This window comes from Bicyclus anynana, chromosome 10, assembly GCF_947172395.1.
Source record: "Bicyclus anynana chromosome 10, ilBicAnyn1.1, whole genome shotgun sequence".
NCBI classification, from domain to species: Eukaryota; Metazoa; Arthropoda; class Insecta; order Lepidoptera; family Nymphalidae; genus Bicyclus; species Bicyclus anynana.
The window spans coordinates 8,717,275-8,723,660 of NC_069092.1; positions in this window are offsets into that span (position 1 = coordinate 8,717,275).

Genomic DNA, 6,386 nt, shown 5'->3' on the forward strand with positions numbered 1-6,386 from the left:
GAAGTAGAATTCTCCTAGAACCTACAAGCATCTACATAGATTTGATAAAATATGTGACTTAGTATGTGAGGAATTCACAATAAAGTGGCTACAAGTAGTACAATTCGTTATTCCACCGTCGTTTGCAACTGTTACGTGCTCCGTATAAATGTATTGCGTATAATATGCAGCCGATGTTGCATGGTCCTGTTGGAAAAATCGCTTTTTGAAAAGTAGCGCGGGCCAGGAACGAATATATTCCTATTGTTTTGATTAGGTATATATTTTTTTTTCTCTATTGTAAAGTACCAATTTGGTACTTCATAAAATTACGATCTAGCCTACTTATGTGACTAATTAGTAATTTATCTTTAACCTAAACTTATAATATATTATTTAAATTATACTAGGATAATGTCCAATAACTTAATCTTAGTCTTTCACTAACTATTACGTCTTTAGGTCACTTGAGCGTGATTGGTCAAATGGTTTGGTCTATTTAAGTCTTTTCACAGTAGGTATACGTAACATTTAAGGTATATAATTATGTAATTTTTGTTAGTTATAAATACACATGTTGCTTTTCCCTATCGCTCTCTCTCTCTTGCACTCACTTTCTCTTTTACTGTCTTACTATAAATTAACTTTTTATAACATTTCAAAGCAAAAATGAAAAATTAAATACCATTAACATAAAAGACAAAAAAAAATAAAATGAATTTCATTATTAATTCACAATTTTTCTATACAAATTTTTATTCCCTATTTCATCCCCTTCCCTTTTTATAAAGGGACAAAATGTAGCCCATGCTCTGCTCTAAGGTTCCATTTATCAGTATACCAAAATTAATCTTGATTGGTACAGCAATTTAGCCATGAAAGATAACAGACAGTTTTGAATTTTTTAGCATTTAGGTATAGTATTAGTATGAACAAACATACACACATAATACCGTATATGTACACATAATACTGTATACAATAAAAAGAGAAAAAGAGGGAAACTTCGTCAATGTAATATACTAAACGTAACGTTTTACCCTGACAGACTTCTCTGTTAGTTTGCTCTACTATAAGCCGCGAAAAAACTTCGTTTCAAAACGTCTAAAACCCTAAAACATAAAATCCAGGTAACTAAATGACGCTCAAAATAAGGATTAAATCCATTTTACATACACCTAAGCGGGCTGTTGAGCGTGAATGTAATAACCTATTGCGGTTTTCACACGGAGAGGAAAATTGGATATCTACATCAAAAATATTTCTCGCGGTTATAGCAGTATGTTCGTAATATAGACGTCTGTATGAAGGTTTAGACGGTAAATACGGTTTGTGTGAAGCTCTAGTAATATTTGCATTTGAACCTCTCTAAAAGCGAGCTGTGGGAGCGAATTTGCGTTCATGAAATACGTTGTGGTGTCCGGTTATACGCGGATTTTATTACCTATATGGAAAACTGCACTTGCACTTAATTAAAGAAATAAATAACAAGTAGGATAGATTTGATAGCCTATTAGATATAACCTCTACAGTCCTGTGCGAGGCATGCACCTCCAGCTTTTTAGTTGAGAGCATTTTACGAAATTAAATATCACGTGTCTCAAACGGTGAAGGAAAAATATCGTGAGGAAACCTGCAGAATTTTCTGAATTTTCTACGTGTGTGATGTCTGCCAATCCGGAGAATTTTCTGGATTCTCTACGTGTGTGAAGTTTGCCAATCCGCATTGGGTCAGCGTGGTGGACTTAAGGCCTAACCCCTCTTATACTGAGAGAAGATTCGTGCTTAGTAGTGAGCTAAATATGGGTTGTTAATGATGAGGATTGGAGGATGATGATTTAAGGAACTCTCTGGCGCAATTGGTAGTGTTGTGGTTATCATATCAACAGAGAAGTTCTGAATTCCCAGCGCGGGTTAAAAGCGCGGGTTTTTAAAAAGCCACTTAAAACCAAGTGAAATCGCAGTCTAGCTAACATATATATCCATCTACCTATAAAACTGTAACAGGTCAAATTCTGTTTTTGTTGGAGGGCATTATACAATCCATACTGAAGCCAAAAATATTTTTTTTCGATTTTTTGTCTGTCTGTCCGAGTTTTTGTTAACTGGGCAATCACGCTGAAACTACTAAATGAGTTAAAAAAAACTTGGCTCGATTTGAGACCCATAATACGGAGAAGGTTATATGATACCATTTATCGCGAAAATAAAACCAATAGAGGTTGAAAGTTTGTGTGGAAAGTCCTTAATTTTTAGTGATACAGTTATATAAATTTGTCCATAAATTTATGAATCATAGGGGTTGAAAGTTTACATCGAGTACAACGCAGACGAAGTCGCGGGGGTCCGCTAGTCATTGAATAACATAAAAAAGATGTAACATATTTCCTATTGCCGATTAATTTTAATGTTGTTCCTACTTCACGCTTCTATCACTGAATAGTAAAACGTCGTGAACCATGGATTAAATAAGCAAACGCGTTAGCTTTTAGTGTTTTCTGTTCTGTGCCGTGAACGGTGACATATTTGTAGTTGATATCTAGGCGATCTGCATTGATCGTTTCGCTTCAGCGTCTCTTATCAAAACAGCTGTAGTGTGGAATGCTTTTCCGGCTATTGTGTTTCCTGACATTTACAATTTAAACACCTTCACGGCAAGTGTCTAGAGGCATTTTCTAGGCAAGCGCGTCCTATCTGAGACCTCATGGTATGTCAGACATGATTGTTATCAAGCACAAGCCTATTTACCATTAAAAAATCATGGGTTTATTGCTCATGATGACAATAACATAAGTAGCAAATAAGTTTTGTGTAAAATAAACGTTTTATAGCATCGATTTATAACCTTATTTTACATTTTTTGTGTATTTTAGAAGGGAAGATGACTAGGAGGTATTTGGACGTAACATAATTTTATTTACAGATTAAAGTAATTTAAATATTGTAAGCTCAAGCCATGCAGGCATGTTTCACGCAGATAGTCTTTATTTTATTAACTTTACGAGACACCCCGAGCTTTTATCACAATATTTCAGAATGCTTTTATAAAATTAAATTCTTAAAATGCTCCATTACTTACATCTGGCCTTTTTATTACAATTTCGTTAAAATAGTTTCGTGACTCTATGACACATTACTAGCGGATGCCCGCGACTTCGTCCGCGTGGAATTCTGTTTTTCACAAATCCCGCGGGAACCATGGACTTTTCCGCGTGAAAAGTCTATAGTAGTCTCTAGTCCAGAGTAAAATATATTTCCATTCCAAATTTCAGCCAGATCGCTTCAGTAGTCACAGCGTAAAAGAGGAACAAACACACACACTTACACACAAACTTTCATCTATATATATTTATGTATATATATATATATATATATATATATATATATAGTTAATCCAAAATTCAAAAAAAAAAACGCTTGATAAAGTGTTAATGTAAATAGTGTAAATAAGCTCTTGAACACAGTTATTTGGAAATCACAGACGCTTAAATTTTATTTACATTTCTGTATTGATAAACATTACTCGTATTTTTACTATAGAGATATTTTTTTAAAAGAATATTTGTCATATCTTTGAAATATGACCAATATTCCCCTTTCCCTCCAACTAGTCGGAAAATACTGTATTAGGAGTGGGCACGACAATAGACCAACGGGGCGGGGATCGAACCACCACCCCTTCGTGATGAGTCCGACCGCTCTAACTGTTGAGCGATTGAGGCTTCAAATTCAAGATAAAGTACGTTTTTATTGAAATAAAGACTAATTAAATAGAATATTCACGAACATTTTCTCACAAAGCGGTAATATACTGCAGTCTATTAATAACTGAGCTCGCAATCAAAGCTTGAAGTGTGCTGAACTATTATAAAGACGACGAAGGCTTATAGGTAAACTTAAAATCTTCTTTGAAACCTTCTTCTCATACGTAATGAGACAGAGTTTAATTAAAAATGTAAATAGATACCTCCAATCTCCTTTGTTAAATGATGTCGTGACATTTTTGTCATTTTGAAAATGCAAAATCTATTTAAATATAAATCAATGCCACTTTTTCTTGTAATTTTATAACTTAAGAACGGGTTCATCTATCCAAAACAAATGTTTAGGCTTTGTTCAGACTATTTAGTAGATGGTTTATGTTAAGTTTGCATAAAACCAGTCGAGCGGTACTTCATTTATCACATTTTTTGTAACAAATGAATTCAAGGGTAGAGTAGGGGTAGGGTAGGGGTATGGTAAAATACGGGTAGGGTATGGTAGAGATAAGGAAGAAGTGCACAAAAGTCAAAGCGAAGCTTCACCGGGTCCGTTAGTTACGAGTAAATTTATTAATTAGAAATAGTAATTATGAAGCAGCACTACTGTATTATAAAACTCCATTTTGATTACAAAACATCACGAATTTAAACAAATATAATATGGTTAATAATGTTGTTTGTTGAAATGGGTCAAATATATTGACTGATGACGACAGAAACGTGGAACAAAGAACAACAGAGTAGTATTTGTCCCCGCCACAACACCGCGTTGCTTTATTGAAAAAGTTGAGATTCCTTTTTGTTCAACACAAATAGCGCATATTTCTGTTATGAAGGAAGTATTAAAATTATATTTTTGTCATATAAATTATATTTTTTTTAAATGATTTTGTAAATAAGCTTAATAGGTTTTTTTGGAATGTTATGAGTTATTATCAGAATGCACTCGCATAATAGCACAGTAAAAAAATCCTATGGTTCAATATTTATAGGAACAGCTTACAATGTTTTTTGATCTTTAATATTCGTTATTTTGAATTATCAAAGTTTATTCTTTGACGTCTTTATAGACGCAAGCTTAAAATTTAAATTAAAGTTTAAACTCATCTTAATTTGAGTATCAGAATGCTCTTCCAGCTTCCGTTTTCCTTACCACCTACAACAAGGGTATCTTCAAGTCACATCATGTCAAGTTCCACCATAGGCTGCATCAATCAGGCATGATAGCAGCAAAGCGCTCCTCTTTATAACGAAAAAAAAACTAAGAGCTTGTAACAAACTTAGCCTATTTTTCAATGGCGCTATAGTTGCATTTCATAGTTACCAGGGGCGAAGAATACATACAAACCGATTTTAGGGTTACCTTTAAAAATCCATTCATATTCATTGTTGTAGGTACTGTATATACATGAGAAACCTATAATTTGTATTACGCTATATGAATTTCCATTTCTGAGGGACGGCTTACCTTCATCTAAATTCCATCCTTCGCCACTGATAGGTACCTACTACATCACAAGCCTGTAGTCGTAAAGTCCATTTATTGGCCACCATGCGCCATCTAATTACAAATAGTAAACTTTGCGGGTAGTTCCGAGTGCAGCGAAGTTTCCCACTGGACGGAAGTTTAATACCGAAAATTCAATGTAGGTTGTATCGTAAGTGCTACATTATATCATTGCAAAAGTGCTTTATTATACAAATATAATAAATTGCAAAATGGGGCAAATTGGTATTGTAGTTGCATCGTGATAAACAAACATACAAACTTTCGCCTTTATAATATTAGTGCAGGCTATAGAAGGATAATGTAACATTAGAAAGTGCTGTTAGGTACAATAGATATCGTCATCATCATATCAGCCGATGGACGTCCACTGCAGGACATAGGCCTTTTGTAGAGACTTCCAAACATCACGATACTGAGCCACCTGCATCCAGCGAATCCCTGCGACTCTCTTGATGTCGTCAGTCCACCTGGTGGGGGGTCGGCCAACACTGCGCTTACTAGTGCGGGGTCGCCATTCCAGCACTTTGGGACCCCAACGTCCATCGGCTCTTCGAACTATGTGCCCCGCCCATTGCCACTTCAGCTTCGCAACTCGTTGAGTTATAATAGCAACATAAGTTTGTGGTCATAAAAGTAATTTTGATCAACTATTGTATAACTATCTAGAAAATTGGTTACCTTTTATAACATATCGCACGTTTATTTTTAAGAACAAACCCATTTTCTTGAAGTCTAGACATTTTTATTTGAATAAAAATTCCATTCTCTTGAGTAGATGATCTTACGCCTTGTTTAACTCTATTTAAAAAGCGAAACGCGTTTACTTCTAAGGCTCCTACAGGCGATTGCAGAATGAAAAGATCTATGCGTTGCGAATTACTTAAATTCAAGAGGTCGTAGATTCAATGCAAACATTGTTTTCACAGAGACAAGGGTATAATAAGTCATCGCCAAAAAATTTGCCTCATGCCCTTAAATCATTAACTCAAAAAGAGGTACATAGGGTACATAAACCGTATTCAATGTTTACAACTTGCACGCTGCGGAAACACAAATGTTTCAGCGGCGGCGGCCTATTCACTATTTTGGTCTTTATTATCAACCTATTAAAGTGGACAACAAAGTGTCATCTACAT